Raw genomic sequence first — 22,900 nt, 5'->3', positions numbered from 1 at the left:
CGATCGACTGGTAATATTCCGATACTGACAGGCGGGATATTACCGTACACATGCTTAAACCCGACCATCAATGATTGTGTGTAAACATTTTGAAATAATCTAAACATTGGTTGGTGTATGCTTCGATAGTAGATATTTACATATGTTATAACTAGTGTATTGTATGTTAAAATAAGATGATGTGATTAAATATCATATAGTTTTTAAATTTTGTGAATTTTTTATAAACATGTTATTTGTTTTGAAACATTCAATCTTAGTATATTAATAGTTTTTAAAATAAAGCAAATCAAATTCCAAATTTTGCTAGTAATCCGATGTATAATGGTCCTCCCCAAACCCTAGGGTTTTGTAGCCACCTAGGCGAAAAACTAATGGTTCTATAATAAACATGAATAATTTAAAAAACTAGTTATGTTTATTTTTTTTAAGCATAAGGAAGGCTAGCCTAGCAAAGAGCCAATCAACCAAAATGTATTAACGAAAAGGAAGCAGAGAAAACAAAGAACAAAAGGGGACGAAACCAAAACCTCCTTAGTAATTTACAAAACTAAAGTTATGCATTCCTAACTTGTTTTGTACAAAAGTTTCTCTAATAAAGTTATGCATTCCTAAGTGATTGGAAGCTAGATGTAAGACCCATAATTTAGTTGCGACTAAATTTAGGGCTTTGTATTTTGTTCTGATGTTTTCTTTGTTAATAAATGACATTTTGTCGAAAAATTATTTTGATTCCAAAACTATTATTTTGAATGGAAACTTGAAGAGCAAGTTAGTTATGTGAGGTCTAGGATTGACTCACATATATTGTTTTTCTATTCTGGGTGATTGAGTATGATTTTCATGATGTTTGTTAAGAATGATTATGTTTTTGTGACTTGAGTTAAGGGGAATGCATGAGTATGTGTTTTCTTAATCTTATTGATCATTTTTGTGAGTCTGTTGATTGAAGTAGAATCAATTATGAATTCACCTGCAAATGAAATATTAATGGACCTTGGGAGTCATTATATTCATCCAGGGAATTTACTAGTCGTTTTGGGAATTTAGAAATATTAGACGGCGAGTTGAGTAAATTTCGAAAAAAGAAAATATTAGAGAATGAATAGTGGTTTTTGAGTGAAGAGGAAATTCTAAGATGTTTGGGACTGGTTAGAAGTTCATCAGAGTTAGGATAGAACTTTGTCAGTTACGTGTACCTTGAACCACGAGAATCGGGTCCGGTTTAATTCGAACCAATCTACTTACTATATATAGTAAACTTGTGGTCCAAACCTCACAAAAACACAATTTTCTCTCTCTTCTCTATCCAAATCCGCAAACCACTCTCCCTCCTCCATCTTCATCTTGTTTTGGCCATAACTTCCTCGTTCCTTGTCCGAATCGCTCAAACGAGAAATCAAAACGAAGCTAGCGATGAATCCTACATTCCTATGCGTGATTCACTATCATTTGATGAGGTATTCCTCTCCTTTTTCCTCTTTTAAATCACGGTTTTGATGTTTGCATGATGTTATGTATTAATGTTGTTGGGTAAGTCCGTATGAGTATAGATCTTAAAGAAAATTTAAGATCGGATCATTTTAAAATTTTAGTGTTTTTGGAAAAGTGTTCGACTGTGAATTTTATTTGATATTTATGCTTTAGACGAGTAAATGAGTTGATTCAACCGATTAGTTTTTGAAACATGTTGTCCGGATGAAAGGGCTGAACCGTACAAGGGCATTTTCGTCATTTTAAAACTGTTGAAATGTGAAAATGAGTTGACCAACGGATTCGCGTCGTTGAGACAGTCAAAATAGACCTATGGTTCGCAACGTTTCGACAACGGATGAATTTATTTGGATTTTCTTAAAATAATTTGTGTTGAGCTAGTGCTGGAAGTGATTGTTGACACTTTTAGAATCCAAATTTTAATTGTTTCAACTTGAAATTCTAGCGCACTTATTTTTAAAAGTTATGTCAGATGTTTTAACGTTTGCAATGTTCCAGTCAGTGTTTCAACATCAAGCGATAAAACAAAAATAAAAACAAGAAAGTAAAGGACAGAAAAGTAAATAACACAGTGAGTTTGTTGACCCAGTTTAGCACAACACGCTTACATCTGGGGGCTACCAAGTCAGGAAGGAAATCCACTAGTGTAGTCCTTATTCAATAGCTCTCAGCAAACTCCTCGTTTACACTATATGACCTAGGACCTACCTGTTTAGACTTCAACCTAGGAACTCCTAGATCTGAGATCCCATCTCACTATCCTAATGGTCAGTCACTGCCCCAGTGACCTATCAGACCTCAAACACAACAAAATAGAAGTTACCTTCCAACACAAACAACCAAACCTTGTTTCACAACTTCGGTTTGATGCACAAGAGTATCAATGCTCACAAAACCAGTCCTAAACAAGTATCTAAACCGACACAAGAAAGGTACACAGTATAGAATCTAGACTTGCATCACAAACAATACAAGAACAGAATACATGAAGACTCAAACCCTAAAGATCTAAACTTTTTAGTATGATGGCTTGAATGAGAAATTAGGTCTTGAAGTCTTCCTTTTATACTGAAGCAGCTTGGGCTAAATAATTCGTTGGGCTTCAGTAAACTTGCAGATCGGTTCAGCAAACCTGCAAAACAGAATCAGAAACAATTCTGGAAAGTCCTAATATGCCGGAACCTATTTAGAAACATTCCAAATCGTAACAAATATTTCCTAAATAAAATATCTATTTTAGTAATATTCCACAGCTGATTCTTATAAGATATGCGCGTTACTTGGTCAGTAAATAAAGGAAATATGGTTTCCTTAAACGATAAAATACGCGCGTAAGGCAGAAACCCAGGCATACTGAACCGTGCCAGGATGTTGGAACATTGTATCCAACATCTTACAGAGTTGCCTAAACACATGCTGGAACATTGGTTCCAACTTACAGAGCAAGGATATTTGTTTTAGCAACAATGCAGCCAACACAAATACCCAACAATCTCCCCCTTTGGCAAATTTTTGGCTAAAACAAATCAAGGCCAATACTTATGAAACAGAGGGATACAAAAATACCATTCCTCCCAGAGCATGAGCATGCACTAATGAAGAAACAGCTAGCACACAGAATCCAAAGAGACACCATATATACACTTTCGCAAGTCATCACGAACACATATTCAAGAAGAAGAAGTAGCAGATAGTATCACTCTAGAGAAAGCAAAAGTGTGCATACATAGAATACCTCACGTATCTTCAATCTCAGCTAAAGCTGGCAGAGGTATTACACTGGATCAGAGACATGCAGCAGCGGATCAGATCAGTAGCATAATCTCAAGAGCTGAGGAATAAATTCCTAAGCTACAACTAGGGAACATGAGTTCTTGTACAGAGAGAGAGAAACAATTTCTCTCAAGAGCAGAGGAAAAATAAATTCATGTGCTACAATCAAGGAAAATAACTTCCAACACAGAAGTGGAGAGAAGCAAGATCTCTCAAGAGCAGAGGAAAAATGAGTTTCCAATGCTACAGACATAGGATGTTCCAACATCCTTCAGCACATCAGACAGGAGAACCTGCCACACATAGAGGCAAGGGAAAAAATAAATTTCCCATACCTACAGAGTACTGTCACCAACCAGTCGTAGAAGCACAGAATACTAAGTTCCTATACGTACATGTGACAAACTTGGATGTCTTCAGAGAACTATCACCAGCAGCATAAAGAAGTCAGGAAACACAAATTACCAAACTTACAAGTGATAGATACAGATGTTTAAACTTCTGACTCAACATCCTTCACCCAACTTGGATTAATCACAAGCACACATAGAAGTATCACTCCCCCTAAATATAAGATCTCATGAGTGACTACTTACAGGAATATTCCATTACTCCCCCTGAATACATGCATACAGAAAATCTGAACAGATAAACTCCTAATGCATAGACATAAAAGATTCAGGATCTGGACATAGACATTCAAGGAATATTCACAAACTAGCAACCATCAGCAGATACATGCTAGCAGACCTATCAAAGGTCACACACATAACTTAGACTTTAAGAAGTCATCAGATATGTTCCATAATATAGGAAGTAGCATGAAACATGTACACTTAGAATTCTAAGAAAAACCAGATTCTCAGAATTACATCAAGATGTTGCAGCTGAAGTGCCAACATCTGCACAGAGTCTCATAAACATGTTCCAACCTTGTATTGAACGTTTGCAGGGAACATGTACAGCATCTGAGAAAACCATAATCTCATAAGCATAGAGATGTTTTAGCACAAGTGCTAACATCTACACCAGTCTTCATAGACATGTCCCAACACATCAGAGAATGTCAGCAAGGAACATGTACAAACAAAATTACCGAGAACAGATTCTTAGATTAACATGAAGACCTATCAAACCATCAAGATGTTGCAACATGAGAGCCAACATATACACACAAGCCTGAAAAAGTTTCAAAATAAATGCAACAACATATTATATGAATATCAGATAAACAACCAGGCATACATAAAAACAGACATATAGGCACATATATATGCAGAGAGCACATATGCATAGGGGAGTATAAGCAAGGAAACATCAATTTTTCTCCCCCTTTTTAGCCACAAAATATGCCAAGTAAAAATGTTCAGAGCATCAGGAGTACATCATTGATTGTATACCCCACATTACAAAGACGTGCAAAAATAGAAGTTTGTCAGCACGCCTCACACTGCAGATGATTAGGCTTCCTCATGTAGGTAAATTCCTAACTTGCCTCTTAGTTGTTCAAATTGTTTAGCATCCAAAGCCTTAGTAAAAATATCTGCCAGTTGCTCCTCTGTGTCTACATGCTCTAGTGTCACAACCTTTTCTTCAACAAGATCTCTGATGAAATGATGTCGAATGTCAATGTGCTTTGTTCTGCTGTGTTGAATAGGATTTTTTGAAATGTTGATAGCACTTAGGTTGTCACAGTATAATGTTAGAACATCTTGCTCCACATTATACTCCTGCAACATCTGCTTCATCCAAACAAGTTGAGAACAGCTACTCCCAGCTGCTATGTATTCAGCTTCAGCAGTAGATAAAGACACACAATTCTGTTTCTTACTAAACCAGGAAATCAGATTATTTCCTAGAAAGAAACATCATCCAGAGGTACTTTTCCTGTCATCAGCACTTCCAGCCCAGTCAGCATCACAATATCCTATCAGCTTAGTATCTTCATAGGATGAGTACAAAATTCCAGAGTCACTGGTTCTATTGATGTACTTCAGAATTCTCTTCACCTGAGTAAGATGACTCATTTTTGGGTCAGCTTGATACCTTGCACACACACCTACATCAAAGGTGATGTCTGGCCTGCTTGCAGTAAGGTATAGTAAACTCCCAATCATGCTTCTGTACGTGCTTTGATCAACAGATATGCCTCCTTCATCCTTTGTCAGCTTCAAGTGAGTGGCAGCTGGAGTTCTTTTGTGACCACCATTATCCAAGCCAAATTTCTTCACAATGTTCTTGGCATATTTACTCTGAGAAATGAAGATTGTATCCTCCATTTGTTTGACTTGAAGTCCAAGAAAATAAGTCAATTCACCAACTAAGCTCATTTCAAACTCTGACTGCATCTGACGAATAAAATGTTGAACCATCTTGTTCGACATTCCACCAAAAACAATGTCATCAACAAAAACCTGGGCAATCATCAGTCTCCCATTGTCATACTTTACAAACAACGTTTTGTTTGTACCTCCTTTCCTGTACCCTTGACCTACAAGAAATTGAGTGAGTCTTTCATACCAGGCCCTAGATTCCTGCTTTAATCCATACAAAGCTTTCTTCAATCTGTACACATGATTTGGAAAGCTAGGATCAATAAATCCTTTAGGTTGTTCAACATAGACTTCCTCATTCAAGTATCCATTCAGAAAGGCACTCTTAACATCCATCTGAAACAGCTTAAATTTAAGAATACAAGATACACCTAGCAGTAATCTTATAGACTCCAGTCTAGCCACAGGAGCAAATGTTTCATCAAAATCCAGACCTTCTATCTGGGTGTAGCCTTGAGCTACTAGTCTTTCCTTGTTTCTGGTCACAATCCCATGTTCATCAGACTTGTTCTTGAAGATCCACTTGGTTCCTATCACATTTACACCTTCAGGTCTTGGAACTAAATCCCACACTTCACTTCTTTTGAACTGATTCAGTTCCTCTTGCATTGCTTCAATCCAGAACTCATCTGTCAGAGATTCTTTGACATTTTTAGGCTCAATCTTGGACACAAAGCAAGAGTTGGCAATGACTCCAACTGATCTTCTGGTTGAGACACCTTCATCAGGATTTCCAATAACAAGTTCTAATGGATGATTCTTCTGAACTCGTGTGGAAGGACCCTTCTTAGTGGACATTTGATCTGGCTCAGTATCATTATTTTCATCTTTCTCTGGTTCAGACTCAATTACCTGAGTAGGTGCATTAGTTTCCCTAGTAGGTGTTGCAACATCATCATCAACATCAGGAACCCTCTCTTTAGGCACATCAATCAGTACATCAATCAGTACATTGATTGATTCCATCACAGTTTCAGTTTTATAATTGTAGACCCTGTAGGCTCTGCTGTTAGTGGAGTACCCAGAAAAATTCCCTCATCACTCTTAGGGTCCATCTTCCTTCTATAATCTCTATCAGACAAAATATAGCATTTGCTACCAAACACATGAAAGTATTTAACAGTAGGTTTTCTTCCCTTCCAAAGCTCATAAAGAGTTGTAGTGGTACCAGTCCTTAGTGTCACCCTGTTGTGAATGTGGCAAGCTGTGTTCATAGCTTCAGCCCAGAACCGATATGGTAGGTGTTTAGCATGAAGCATGACTCTTGCAGATTCTTGAAGAGTCCTATTCTTTCTTTACACCACACCATTTTGCTGAGGAGTTATAGGTGATGAAAATTCATGTTTAATACCCTCTTCAGCACAGTATTCACTAAACCTAGTGTTTTCAAATTCAGTTCCATGATCACTCCTGATTTTAACAATACCACATCCCTTTTCTCTTTGTAATTGTGTACACAATTCTTTAAATACATCAAAGGTGTCTGATTTTTCACTAATAAAGTTAACCCAAGTGAACCTAGAGAAATCATCAACTACAACAAGAACATACATCTTTCCACCAATGCTTTCAACTTGCATAGGTCCCATCAGATCCAAGTGCAGAAGTTCAAGAACTTGATAGGTTGCTTGATGTTCAAACCTTGGATGAGACATCCTCATTTGTTTTCCAATCTGACATTCACCACATATGTTGCCTTCAACAATCTTCAGATCTGGTAAACCTCTGATGGCTTCAGATGACATGGCCTTCCTCATCCCTTTCAGGTGCAGATGTCCCAACCTTTGATGCCACAATTTGATATCTTCCTCTTTGGTCAAGAGACATGTTGAGATGAATGATTCTTCCTGAGATACCCACAAATAGCAATTGTCTTTGGATCTTGTACCTCTCATAGGAACTTCTCCTTTCTCATCTGAGATCTGACATTCTGGTTTTGTGAAGTTTTTTTTCAGACCCAGATCACACAACTGGCTAATGCTAATCAAGTTTGCAGTTAGTCCTCTGACTAGCAGCACATCATCAAGTCTTGGTAACCCATGGTTTATCAGCTTTCCAATTCCCATAATCTTGCCTTTAGGTCCATCACCAAATGTGACATAACTGGTTACATAAGGTCTCACATCCTCCAGATAAGTTTCAACACCAGTCATATGTCTTGAACAACCACTATCAAAATACCAGTCTTCTTTAGATGATGCTCTAAGGGATGTATGAGCAATCAGACCAGCCTTGGTGTTTCTGTGGTTCCACCCATTCCTGGATAGATTCTGTTGAAGGTGCATGAACTCACCTTTTAGCTTGAAGCAGTAGGGTCTGATGTGTTCCTTCTCTCTACAGTGATCACAAACCCATATCTTTGATTTCTTCTTAGTCAGATGTTCCTCAGAATGTTTGAACATTGACTCTGTTGACTTCATTCCAGTCTGTTCAATAATCTGGTTCAGTTGAAGGTTCAACCTTGCCAGTTCATCATTAAGTTTTGAGATATGAGCCAGATTATCAAACCTTTCATCCTGCAGCTGTGCAATCTCTCTTGCTTACTCTTCAAGTTTCTGAGTTCGTTCACTGTTTTTAGCCATCAGGTCATGATAGGATATAGCAAGCTCTTCATAAGACATTTCTTCCTCACAAGACTCAGTGTCTGACATTATTCTACCAGCTAAGGGAGAGACATGATTAGCAGATTCAGCTTTCACCTCATCATCTGAGTCATCCCCATCTGACCAAGACACAACCAAACTTTTCTTCTGTTTCTTTAGAAAAGTGGCACACTCTGTTCTGATATGACCATAGCCTTCACATTCATGACATTGTACCCCTTTGTAGTGAGAATCTACTTCGTCAGGTCTTGTCATCTTCTCTTTACTTGGTTGACTGTCAATGTCGGGTCGGATGTTCTGCCCATTTGGTCTGGACCTTCTGTCAAATCTTTTGAAGATCTTCTTGAACTGTCTCCCAAGTAGTGCCAGAGACTCTGCCATGTCTTCATCATCTTCAACATCTACTAGTGCATTATCAGCATTCACACTAGAAGTAAAGGCAATACCTTTCCCCTTTTTGTCAGACTTGCTGTTGACAGTTAATTCAAAATTTTGCAGGGATCCTATCAATTCATCAACATTTAGACTAGATATGTCCTGAGCTTCTTCTATAGCTGTAACTTTCATGACAAATCTCTTAGGTAGAGATCTGAGAATTTTCCTTACAAGCTTTTCATCAGAGATTTTCTCCCCAAGGGACTCAAAAGAATTTGCAATGTCTAGGATATTTAAGTGATAATCCTGAATGCTCTCATCTTCTAACATTTTCAGATTCTCAAATTTAGTGGTAAGAAGTTCAATTTTAGCATTTTTTTACCTTAGTTGTGCCTTCATGAGCAGTTTTGAGAATCTCCCAAGCATCCTTAGCCACAGTGCATTGCTTGATTAGTCTAAACATATTTTTGTCCACACCATTGAACAGAGCATTTAAGGCTTTTGAGTTTCCAAAAGCCAATTCATCTTCATCAGCACTCCATTCTTCTTCAGGTTTCAACACATCAGTCCTGTTGCCATCAGCATCAAGTTGCACAGGATGTTCCCAACCTCTCAGAACTGCCTTCCATGTTTTGCTGTCAATAGATTTGAGGAAGGCACTCATGCGTGATTTCCAGTAATCATAGTTGGACCCATCCAACAGAGGGGGCCTGTTTACAAAACCACCTTCCTTGTCCATAGTGCTAGAATAGTACTCCCTGGAGCTCACCCTAAAACAGGCAGGGTGCCTGCTCTGATACCAATTGAAATTCTAGTGCACTTGTTTTTAAAAGTTCTGTCAGATGTTTTAACGTTTCCAATGTTCCAGTCAGTGTTTCAACATCAAGCGATAAAACAAAAATAAAAACAAGAAAGTAAAGGACAGAAAAGTAAATAACACAGTGAGTTTGTTGACCCAGTTCAGCACAACACGCTTACATCTAGGGGCTACCAAGCCAGGAAGGAAATCCACTAGTGTAGTCCTTATTCAATAGCTCTCGGCAAACTCCTCGTTTACACTATATGACCTAGGACCTACCCATCAAGACTTCAACCTAGGAACTCCTAGATTTGAGATCCCATCTCACTATCCTAATGGTCAGTCACTGCCCCAGTGACCTATCAGACCTCAAACACAACAAAATAGAAGTTACCTTCCAACACAAACAACCAAACCTTGTTTCACAACTTCGTTTTGATGCACAAGAGTATCAATACTCACAAAACCAGTCCTAAACAAGTATCTAAACCCACACAAGAAAGGTACACAGTATAGATTCTAGACTTGCATCACAAACGATACAAGAACAAAATACATGAAGACTCAAACCCTAAAGATCTAAACTTTTTAGTATGACGGCTTGAATGAGCAATTAGGTCTTGAAGTCTTCCTTTTATACTGAAGCAGCTTGGGCTAAATAATTCATTGGGCTTCAGTAAACTTGCAGATCGGTTCAGCAAACCTGCAAAACAGAATCAGAAACAATTCTGGAAAGTCCTAATATGTCGGAATGTATTTAGAAACATTCCAAATCGTAACAAATATTTCCTAAAATAAAATATCTATTTTAGTAATATTCCACAGCTGATTCTTATAAGATATGCACGTTACTTGGTCAGTAAGTAAAGGAAATATGGTTTCCTTAAACGATAAAATACGCGCGTACAGATAAGGCAGAAACCCAGGCACACTGAACCGTGCCAGGATGTTGGAACATTGTATCCAACATCTTACAGAGTTGCCTAACCACATGCTGGAACATTGGTTCCAACTTACAGAGCAAAGATATTTGTTTTAGCAACAATGCAGCCAACACAAATACCCAACACAACTGCTTAGTGGTAAAAATATTTTGTCTGTGAATTTGTGTTAGGTTGACTAAGCCAGAGGATCTGGTATACAATGTAAACACAAAGGAGACTCTGTCGAAAATTCGTCAGAATCATTTTCTTAGTTTTGGGGTGGTTTTGAAAGGATGTTTCAAAACGGAAAATAAGTTGAGATTCATTCGAAAATAATAAACATTTTATGAATTGTTTTGATTTTTTTAAGGTCTTTTGATAGACCTAAAGTATTTGAGAAAAATGTCTTCATGAGTGCTTTTAAAGAAAAATAGTTATTTATTCAATGTCGTCGAAGTATTGGAGAATATTTTAGAAACATTGTTATTTTGAAATTGTCTAAGGAACAAAATGTTTTGAGTAGATAAATTTTCGAAAGAAAAGTCTCTGATGAGAGAGAGAGTTCTCCATAGTTACTTTTGTCAAAGTTATGGTGATTAAGTGTTTTGAGAGGTTTTGAGACGAAGGCTCTTTTGGAAAACATTTTATTTAAGTTTTTTTTTGGAATTATTGAAGTTGATCATATTTCCGAGTGAGTTGAATTTCGCCTAGAATGGGTAGAATGGTTTAGAGCCGATATTTACCTAAGTCACTGTATCTGCTAGGATACTTAGCTCGAGGGTTTAGAGACGTTCCTGTTGTAGATGCTTACGAGTGTAGAGTAGTACGTTGTAAGGAATGCTTTGCTCAGGTAAGGCCACTTTCTTGAAACATCATAGTTACCTAAATGCCTGGATGGTTTATGTGCTATTGTATGTACTGTGAATGTGTTTGCCCAGTGTGGGATTTGTTTGCAATCAATGTGACTATGATATGTTGATGTGCATTGCTTTCATATGATTTGTGAATAAATATATGAAAAGTTTGTTGATTTATGAAATGTTGTTTGATATGAATTGAAAGATAACATGTGAACTTCCGGTTGAGGCATGTTTTTATACTACATATGTTGAATGATGTGTAAGAGTTGCATTTGCACATATTGAGTGGACAATATATGCTCATGCATTTCATGCTACGTGTTAGTCCGTTGGACGCACGGGTCTTATAGTACGTGGTAGTCCGTGGAGATGCACGGACGCGCGGGGTGTGGACTACCGTGAAGGAACCCACCTTAAATATATGAGATTATTGAGTCTTGGTTGCTCGAACATTGTGGGAGCTTTATCTCAGATGTGTCAGAAAGAGAACCACATGATTGCTCGACCATTGTGGGGGGTTTACCTCAGATGTGTCAGTATGAGAATCATGAATTTCTTACCCTCTGCGGAGTGGATTATTCCGGAATCATTTGCATGTGATAAGCCAGTGGAGGTTGTATCACACATGTAGAGTCTGCATTTTCTAGGCTAATTGTGCATCATTATATTTTATGTGAAGAATGTTTATGCTGACGTAATTTACCATGCTAGTATGTTATGCCTGCAGTATCTTTGTAATTATGTTATTTTTAGATCGTGACCCTTTACATTAATCTGTGGATCGGGCTTTGCCCCAAATCCAAATAGGGAGTGTGCTTTGCGGGAATAGCAAAGGCTTTGGAGGTGTAGCAGTTTGGAAGTCAGGCTCGATGCCATTGGTGGGATCTTGTACCATGTCATCCCAGTTCAGAGTTAAGGATCAGCTTAGATGTTTTACTTGTGGTGTCTTATGTTTATGTATTTTTACTTCTTTTGTTTGGGCACCGTTGTAAATGATACTACCATGGGAAATGAATACTCGAACACTAATTTATACTTTCGCAGTGCATGATTTGATATTAAAAGCTCATTGCCTAATATTGTTTTATAAAATGTGACATTTGATTCAGATTGTATTGTTGGTAATGCTTTCAAAATGTTTTACTTACTCTGATTTTAAATTAAAGACGATCCTGAATCCTATAGTGCATGGCATTGGGTTATTTAAAAAAAAATGCACTCTTGTTTTGAAAATCGGGCAGTTACATTGTGGTATCTGAGCATGGTAGTAGATTTACTTCAAGGGCTGTGAGTCGGGTGTCCTAAGCTGATCAAGAGTCGGGTTTAGTACACATAAGTGCTTGGTGTCCTTTTGTGCTTTGTGTTTTGCTTTGGGCCAAGTATGATATGCTTATGTAGTTGTTTATTCCTTGATGTGGAGAAATTTGTTTTAGCATCTTAGTAGGAGTAGTAGCTAGAACCTAAAGCATTAGTCGATTGTGGTCGACGATTGTTTCCGATCCCTTTTAGATGCAATGGTCCAGAGAGGATAAGTTTGCAATAAGTTTTTACTTAGAAGAGTTCAGAGCAGTACCAAGGTTTAGGAGCTACCTTGATTGACAGCCACGAGTGTTATGTTGAGATCAGTGAATTTCAAGATGAAAGAGAATGGAGTTGGTAATTGGTGAGGTGATGTGACCACAATGGTGGTGCATTAAGCAAAGCTGTCATTTGTGAAAAATGTGAAGTCTTGGATATGAGCGAAGGTGCTTGTTTTGGAGCTAAAGGGGTGCCGCATGTTGAAGTTATTGGACTTCATAATACGAAGTAAAGGATTGAAGGTAGTAGTTGCCTTGGAATGTGAGACAAGGTGCCCAAGCTAGTTTAGATTTGGGACTTGGCGTTTTAATGATGGACATCTAGAGGAGAAAGGTTTGAAACTAAGTGTTGTGCAGATGGGTGTTGACCTCTGTACGATCTAAGAGAATAGGAAGTATCGAAGTTGTTTGAGAATGAGCGTTGGGGCATTGTGCAGTTGCGCGAGTGTAACTTGTTGGATGTTGCTGTATAAACTTTAGGAGTCAACCCTGGATCTATGAGCTATCTTATGGTTATTGGATAAGGATTGGAAGTATTAATTAAGAAAATATTTGTAAATTTTTGTAGTGCCAAGTCTATAGACTGTTAAGACTGTTGAGCATCGGGAGAGTCTGAACATTCAGAATGTTTGGGTGGTGTTAGAGTGATGGTTAATTGATAACCCTAAGATGGTTGGATCTTAAGTTAGAGATTTTATCAGCTAGATTTGGAGTGGTGAACCAGGAGATACCTTGGACTTAAGATGTAATGATTCTTCTTAGATTATATGGAAGTGAATTGAATGTTATGGGAACTTAAATAGGATTTATTCCATGACTAAGCGTGAACAATGTGTTTCACTTATCAGATTGTTTCGTGATTGGATGAGTTGTTCTTGAACAAGTTAATTGTTGGGATTTTGGTTATGTGTTTCAATTGTGTGTGAGATAAGTGAAGTATGTGATTTCGGCGGTACTTTGACGTAAAGCCGTAAAGTAAATTTTTGGAGTTAGGTATGCTTTGAGAGGAACCTAATAGTTTAAGAGAACGCGACAAAATTCAAGATTGGACCGAGTAATATTTTGAGATGTAACGGAAGAAAGTGTGTACTTGAAATTTGGGAATATAAGGAAACTAATTTTGGATGAAGGTCATGAGAGTAAGATGGAATCTCATCGATGAGTGAAGAAGTGTATATGTCATGGTAACCAAAAGTTGTGCTTATGAGATGGGAGCTCATCAATTGGTGAAGTGTGTCTATGATGGTAACCAAAAGCTATGCATAATAGATGATTCTTTTGGGATAAAATGATTCCATGATCTTTGGTTAGGTCTTGATGACTCAAGTGAAATTGGAAAATTACAAGATTATTCCGCTATGACAATAATCGTTAAGAAAAGAGAAGTTTGGATCATGTACGTTTATGAAATAACCCAAGATAACTGTCAAACGTTAATGTGTTGGATTTTCACCAGGGAGTCAAAAAGTATGAAGTTAGGGAATCTGCAAAGAGGGTAATACCTAAAAAGTGGTGACTAGGAATATTAGTGGTCGGCATGGACGTAAGAGTAAAGGCAGTGTAAGAATTTAGGTAATGTTGGAATCAAAAGGAATTTTAAAGGACTACGGTGATGGACTCCGCCAAGGTTCATGATGTGTTATGAGTACTAGATGGAAGAATTTAAGTTTGGTAAGGAATGATTGCAGGAAATCCATGAGGATGTTGAAGTTGTACGTACGAGTTTCAGAAAAGTAGGATGAAGGAGTTCTAAGTACAGTTATGAGAATTTCGTCTATGATGAAACAATTAGTGAAGTATACCAAGACGTGATGTAAGCACGTTAAGAAACCAATGATTTGAGATGTGGGCAAAATTGATAGTTGAACATTGATGAAAATGGAAGTGTTTCAACATATATTTTGGATATGGAATTTCATGAGAATCCTGAAAGTTGAAATGGGTTAAGATTGATATGGATTATTGAAAAGAGACTAGAAGTTTACGGGTGGAAAGACTTGTTTGGGACATCACATGGTTATTGAAGGAGAGTATAACGATTTCCTGTGAGGATAAATGTTAATCCGATGAAGGAAACATATTTGGTTAAGGTATGTGGCTACAAGTTAGGTGTTGATCTGGAGATTTAAGATGCTAAGGCATGATGTGTGTAACGTCCTATTTCTATTAAAGCGATAAAACACGCAAATATAACAAATATTCAAGAAATAGACGCTACGTCTCATCTAAACAACAAACAGCATGCATATATAATAATATCTCAACTGTCACAACGGAATATAATTCATACATCTCCAAAAATATATATGTCATGGTCAAATAACATCAACATAAAATTCTCCAAATCTCAACAATGAGTACATCTCAAAATAAAATAATCTAACAAGACTAGGACACCGACTCAACCTAATCAGAGCTCTAGATTACAACGCCAAAATGATAGCGGAGATAGCTCCCGCTATCCAAACATCCACAAGCAACTCACCGAGCGACTACTCCTGCACAACGTCTACCCATCCATACAGACAGGTAGGCGGTCAAAACCACCCGAGGTTAGCATTACATTAATCAGAATTAACATATGAAAACATAAGCATTCAAGGATTCAAGCATATCACATAAACAAAAACATCCCTCCTGGAATACTAGCATCATATGATTATTACCCCCCATTACTTGCATCTCAAGCTATCACACTATCACCATAGCATAACAGACATATTCAATCTCTAAACAAGTCATAGACATAAGCTCGTCATTTATCAACATCAATCAATGAAAATAATACTCACCTCATTACTCATCTAGCATGCTTAACTCAACAAGTACAATCCATCATTTCAAAGTTATAAGCAAGCAATCATCATCATCAAAGAAAATCACCACATCATATACATATATACATATACAAATCTCACCTCATCATTATTGCTAAAATAATTATCATCAATTGATTCACCAAGTGTATAAGCACAAATAGGCAAGACATGCAATTAGAGCATAGATCATTTATTCACAACCATCAACAAAATCCACTAATGCACATATACACCAATCCATATAATCACAACATTCTCCAAATTTCACCAATGCACAATTCACCAAGTCACAAATTCAAATATGACACGACTCATCAACTAATCAAATGCATGCAATGTTCTAGACTCTTCTAGATGCATGTGGTACCAGACTCCTCCAAGGTCGTCACCTTATGATGCAACAAAAACATCATTATCAACGGCTATAATCAACAGCAATATGGATACAAGTATCCGGTCAACGGCAATATGGATATAACATCCGACACGACATATCATGCATGAACATATGACTCAATCCACAATGCATATGTTCACAACAATTCAACGGCTATAATCAACGTCTATAACCAACGGCTGTAAGCAACGGCTATATCAACATTTAACTTTATCATAAAGTATCAACAACTTCATTCCAATACAACACATGATAACAAACATCATATCTTTCATCTAATAATCACTCAAACATCTTCTTACCATCATATCAAACTATCCATAAATGATTCATAAAGCATTCGGCTCCTAAAACCATTTTCATCAAAGTTCGTCTCTAATTTCACCATTTCAAAATGATTGAAGCAATTAAACCAAAACCAAGTAAACAAGATTCAATGCCTCAACTACGTATACCTCTAGGCTACTTATAAGTACAGTAGATGATACAATTACGTTTCACCGGCCAAATGCGACGAAATCAAGAAAATCACAAAATTCGTCTCACTTGATCACTTTTCAAGAAACTTCCATTTTCAAATCAAAACAAGTTAGATCCATCACACCATCAGTTGAATACTCTAAAACACCTTAATTGAACTTAGAGAACATAAGTTTGAAGTTAAGAAACATTCCATAAAGTTTGGGTTGACTTAGAAATAGTTATGCGGAATTTTCGTTAAATTTCCCTAAGACCTCCTTGGAGTATTTTCCTCATAACTAACAAACCAAAAGTCATTTTCAAGTCAAACAAAAGCCTTTGGAAAGCTAACAAAATTATCTACAACTTTCATGTTTACGTAAAAAGCCAAATCAAAACAGAAATGTGAGAAAAAGAAGCAAGAATGCAAAATAGGGCGTGCTGTCAGCACAGTAGCTTCTGAACTGGATCAGCTCCTGAACTGGTTCAGCTTCTGAACTGGTTCAGCTTCTGAACTGCTTCTGAACTGGTTCAGCTTCTGAACTGGTTCAGAAAATTAAACTTTCGGGTTTCAACCCATTTTCACTCAAAAATCCCAATTTTGATCATTCCAAACCCCAAAACTTAACCCCAAAGATGTTTATAAGTTATATAACATTCAAAACACTTAAACATACACAAATTTTGAGATTAAAACATCAACACAACAAAATTCATCAAATCACCAACTTCCACAACTTTCAACAACAACAATTCTCATCACCAATTCATCAATTCATGATACCCAATGCATCAATTCATTAACAACACAAGTTAAAACAACAACAATAACATTTGAACATGAATTCATCAACAATTCAACAACCACAACTTCATTCATCATCAATTTCATACAAAAACATATCATGTTCATATCTACCCATTTTGACATACAAATTCAACAACAACAACACAATTAACATTCAATTCATGTACATAATCATGTCAACAAAATTAAGCACGAAATTCTACAACCAAAATCAAATTAAGCACTTAACCACAATTATGCAAAGAATTAGGGTAGAATTAAACTAAAGGATTATGATTAAAGCCTAACCCCCTTACCTCAATTCTTCACAATCAACACTAAGGCTTCACTTTAGCTCCAATCCTAGCTCCAATCCTTGAAGCTTGACCTGCCTCTAGCCTTCTCTAGATCTCCTCTTCAAACCCCTGTCTTCTCTCTATCTCTATCTCTATCTCTTCTCAATTGAAAATGAAAATGTTGGCAAAACCCTATTCCCTCTACCAACTAGAGCTTATATAGGTTCACCTAATTGGGCTTAACTCACAACACCTTAATGGGCCTAACCCATTTCTATTCTAACCCATAAATGTTACTACTCACTTAACGGTAAAATGTAACACTAACGGTCAACTACCGGTAATCAAAAATAAATTACTACAACTCCCTAGCACTTAGTAAAATAATCACTCTTACTAAGTACTAAAAATAATTCTCAACGCAATTACTAAATTACCCCTACTCTCAAAATGACCAAATACCCTTAAGTCCAAAATGACTAAAATACCCTTCTAACACTGAATTCTACAATTCACGACCAAAAATACACACAGAGGCAATTAATCACATAAGAGCACATATAACACACATAAATAAATAATAAAATAAATCTAGCGAAAAATCGGGCTGTTACAATGTGAGTATTGAAAATCTTGTGCGGGAATTCAATGCAAATATTGTTATGCATTGAGCAAGACGTTGGTCGTAACATTTTGATCCATTGAAGACGGTTGCTTAAACTTGTCAACAAGTTGTGAATTTTTAATAGGATTCTTATGTGAAGAGATTGATATCAGTACAGTGGTGTGACTGGAGTAAGTCAAAGAGGTATGAATATTAATAAGGGATAAAAACTCTCTATATAGAGGCGGCAACTTCGTGGTTCTTGTATCAACTTCGTGGTCGGAGTAGCAGTGAATGTTTGTGTATTTTGTCTTGGACGTGGCGAATGTTCTACACTTGATAGCCATTCGAGAGGTTTATGTAGTTTGGAGGACTCAACTGAGAGGAAAACTAATGGATGATGAGGCCTGAAGAAAAATTCAAGAGAGAATTTACGTTAAGAGATGTGATTAAAATGATAGATATGGAAGGCTAAAGGAGTATAGCGCTTGAATTGAGGATCTTAACCATGTATGAGGCTTGATAAAGCAATTTTGAGAATATTGCGAGGTTCTTAGTCGAGTGTTAGAGGTTGTCCTTCACCGGCAAGAAGCAAGATGACTATAGAAACTAATGGAAATTGATGTTTATGTTGGAATGATTATATTCCTTCTGCCTCGGGATAGACCTGAGTGCAGGTTGCAAGAAACACTATTACAGTTTGGTTAAGATGGTTTACGCCATCATCATGACTGCTAGCTATCTATTGACAAATTGGGGAACTGATCATCCTTAATGTGTTGTTGATAGAAAGTGAACACCATGTTGAATGGAACAAATCAACCTTACCCAGTGTTGTAGTGTGAAATTTTTGGAGGGTAGATGTGGAGACATTGAGAATTTTGATTGTGGACCTAGGCTCCCAAGGGACCTAGTGACGTGTTTGTGCTTATTTGAGATGATCCTGAGTGGAGTACTCGAGTTGTGATGTCTAGATGTGTGTCTAGAGTTTGAAGTCTATACGACTTTGTAAAGGGTCACAGTAGGTGTATTGTCATGTCATTGTTGGTAGTAGTAATGACTAGATAAGTTGTTACTATTATCTTAGTTTCGAGGACGAAACTTCTTTTTGGAGGGTAGTAATGTAAGACTCATAATTTAGCTGCGACTAAATTTAGGGCTTTGTCTTTTGTTCTAATGTTTTCTTTGTTAATAAATGACATTTTGTCGAAAAATTATTTTGATTCCAAAACTATTATTTTGAATGGAAACTTGAAGAGCAATTTAGTTATGTGAGGTCTAGGATTGACTCACATATATTGTTTTTCTATTCTGGGTGATTGAGTATGATTTTCATGATGTTTGTTAAGAATGATTATGTTTTTGTGACTTGAGTTAAGGGGAATGCATAAGTATGTGTTTTCTTAATCTTATTGATCATTTTTGTGAGTCTGTTGATTCAAGTATAATCAATTATGAATTCACCTGCAAATGAAATATTAATGGACATTGGGAGTCATTATATTCATCCAGGGAATTTACTAGTCGTTTTGGCAATTTAGCAATATTAGACGGTGAGTTGAGTAAATTTCGGAAAAAAGAAAATATTAGAGAATGAATAGTGGTTTTTGAGTGAAGAGGAAATTCTAAGATGTTTGGGACTGGTTAGAAGTTCATCAGAGTTAGGATAGAACTTTGTCAGTTACGTGTATCTTGAACCGCAAGAACCGGGTCCGGTTTAATCCGAACCAATCTACTTACTATATATAGTAAACTTGTGGTCCAAACCTCACAAAAACACAATTTTCTCTCTCTTCTCTATCCAAATCCGCAAACCACTCTCCCTCCTCCATCTTCATCTTGTTTTGGCCATAACTTCTTCGTTCCTTGTCCGAATCGCGCAAACGAGATATCAAAACGAAGCTAGCGGCGAATCCTACCTTCTTTTGCGTGATTCACTATCACTTGATGAGGCATTCCTCTCCTTTTTCTTCTTTTAAATCACGGTTTTGATGTTTGTAAGGGTAAGAGTGTCGAGTTTTGGTTTTCTTGCATGATGTTATGTATTAATGTTGTTGGGTAAGTCCGTATGAGTATAGATCTTAAAGAAAATTTAAGATCGGATCATTTTAAAATTTTTGTGTTTTTGGAAAAGTGTTGGACTGTGAATTTTATTTGATATTTATGCTTTAGACGAGTAAATGAGTTGATTCAACCGATTAGTTTTTGAAAAATGTTGTCCGGATGAAAGGGCTGAACCGTACAAGGGCATTTTCGTCATTTTAAAACTGTTGAAATGTGAAAATGAGTTGACCAATGGATTCGCGTCGTTGAGACAGTCGAAATGGACCTATGGTTCGCAACGTTTCAACAACGGATGAATTTATTTGGATTTTCTTAAAATAATTTGTGTTGAGCTAGTGCTGGAAGTGATTGTTGACACTTTCAGAATCCAAATTTTAATTGTTTCAACTGCTTAGCGGTTAAAATATTTTGTCTGTGAATTTATGACAGGTTGACTGAGCCAGAGGATCTGGTATACAATGTAAACACAAAGGAGACTGTAATATCCCGCATGTCAGTATCGAAATATTACCAGTCGATCGTGCCAGAGGATTAATATTTCGGAAAGAAAGATTAATGGAAATATTTATCATGTGATGTCAGCTATTTACGGGTTAAACATCAGTGTTGGATTTAACAGGTTTAAGGCAGGGGCATGCAAGTAATTTCGCATGAAAAGGATATTTAAGTGGGTTTGGTCCCAAAATATCTTATTTACCTTATCCTTTCTCTCTCTCTATGTTGGCAAGGATTCTCCTCCTTCTCTCTTCTCTTCTCTCACGCCAATCTCTCCCTTTCCTTTCATCCTTCTCAAATTTTCCTCCTTCCATGGCAAGCTTATTTTCTTGCTTCCTCATGATTTAATAAGTTTATGGAAGATGGGTTTTGGTTTAATCCTCTCCTCTTCCTCTCTAGAAAACTCATTCCATCTCTTCCTCTCCTTAACATCATTTCTTCCAAGTTGTTTAAGAGATGAACCAAGCTTAGATGTTAGCCATTTTGTAAGCAAGACACAACTTTGGCTTTGGATTTAAGGCTTTAAGGTTGCTATGGAAATTCTAGGGTTAGGGTTTGGATTGGTAGTGGATCAATTGAAGACTTATGCATGAAGTTTTATCAAGAATGGTTTAGCCCCAACCTCTACAAAGACTTGATATTCTTTGAAAGAAGTTATATGTTCTAGGGTTTGGATTAAAACTCTTTCTTCACTTTGGATTCTTGAGAGTTGTGATCATGTAAGCTAGGGATGGTTTACGATTAAGAGGTTGAGGTTTTGGTGGCTGCTGGAATGGTGTTATAAGGTAGTTTGGAAGATGGCAGAGGTGTTTATGTTGAACTTTATGAGATGATGGTTAAAATCTGTATGGACTGTCTGTGGTATTTACGCCGTTGCTTTTGCTGTATAACTCATATCAGAGTGATTGTTGAAGTTTTGGATTCCTCATTCAATTCCTTACAGTTTGGACACAAACTTTGTATGATTCTTTTTTGAAACGAGTTCGGAAAACGCCATTGAAGTTGGTAAATTCTGCAGAAAAACAGCTTACGGGTTTTGGCATGTTTTTGAAGAATGAGTTGTTTTGCGAAGACGAATGCAGAAGTGATTACGGGGATTAAGCTGAAGCATCAATGAGGATTAAAGATTCCCAAAAATGATCATTAGAGGTGAGTTCCATAGATAGTTTATCCTACCTTTTGGGATATGTTTATGTCTTGTAAGGATAACATGAAATTCTATGTTTTTAAGTATTATGATTAGTTACCCCTTTTCTTGTCATGTTTACAATATATGTAAATACTTGTTCCAAGACTGTTTTGCAGGTTCTAAATGATCCATAGAGTCATGGTATGCCTTAGGATACTTGGATTTGAGGATTTTGGGTCAAAATATGTTTTGTGCAATACTGTTATGCATCAACTCGCCACAGCGAGCAAGGAGCTCGCGAGGCGAGCAGGATGGCAGAACTGGGGGTGTTGCTCGCCCCCTAGCTCGCCATTGCGAGTTGAAGCTCGCCACTGCGAGTAATCTCACTCGCGAGGCGAGTAAACATGGCCTTCTGCTTGTTTGCTCGTCTCATCCCTTTTGGCGTCTTTTGGTACGGTTTTCGTTTATGCAGTCTTTTTACACAAGTAAATCCCTCATAACCAGATTCCAAGGCATAGGTTTATATATATTTTATCAAAAGCAAAGCAAGTATTTATATATATTGGAAAGCATGACATATGAGAGAAATATTCGATTCACGATTGGGTAGCAAGTTATTCTATAAGTAAGGGAATGAACTAGAGCCTCGACTAGTTGTCGAGAACTAGAAGTTAAGCAAGAATCCTATGTAGGATAAGACGCGAAGTATGTTCACTTCGCATATGATCAAGTATGAATTACCGCTAATCGGTTCGATCAAGGTTCCTAGGTAAACATGTAAGCATGAATAGGTATAATCTTCCACGATGATATGACTAAGATTATAATCGCATGGCGGTGCTCGTGTCTCTTGTTATCCACGTCAGGGGGATGCGAGAGTTTCTCGACTCAAGGGGAACGGTTCAAGCCGTAAGGGACCCGCACGACACCGAGGGAGTCCGATGTACGTACATCGGTCATGATGGGATTGTTCTCGGGGTTACTCCACCCGAGGCTCTCCGTAAAATGAACCAAGATAATAATTGTTTGTTCAACGCTAACATAACAATGAATGAACTTATGCACGATAGTGTAGCTTATGCTCTGATTATGTTATGATATGCAAGAATGATT

General features: G+C 37.1%; 1 long non-coding RNA gene and 2 pseudogenes across 1 annotated transcript; 1 reads left to right on the top strand and 2 right to left on the bottom strand.

Moving 5' to 3' along the window:
- Positions 1-1,319: 1,319 nt before the first annotated feature.
- Positions 1,320-12,268, top strand: LOC146905765 (uncharacterized). Its single transcript, XR_015017512.1, has 3 exons — positions 1,320-1,460; positions 11,065-11,150; positions 11,968-12,268. It is a non-coding gene; the product is annotated as an uncharacterized LOC146905765 (long non-coding RNA).
- On the bottom strand, positions 4,600-5,384 carry LOC146905767 (secreted RxLR effector protein 161 pseudogene; annotated as a pseudogene).
- Positions 6,896-9,399, bottom strand: LOC146905766 (uncharacterized; annotated as a pseudogene).
- Positions 12,269-22,900: the final 10,632 nt, after the last annotated feature.

Source organism: Medicago sativa, chromosome 7, assembly GCF_051527215.1.
Source record: "Medicago sativa cultivar Bolivia chromosome 7, Bolivia_mono, whole genome shotgun sequence".
In the NCBI taxonomy this organism is placed as follows: Eukaryota; Viridiplantae; Streptophyta; class Magnoliopsida; order Fabales; family Fabaceae; genus Medicago; species Medicago sativa.
Note: the sequence above shows the minus strand (reverse complement) of the source record. Positions and strands in the feature narration are given on the sequence as shown.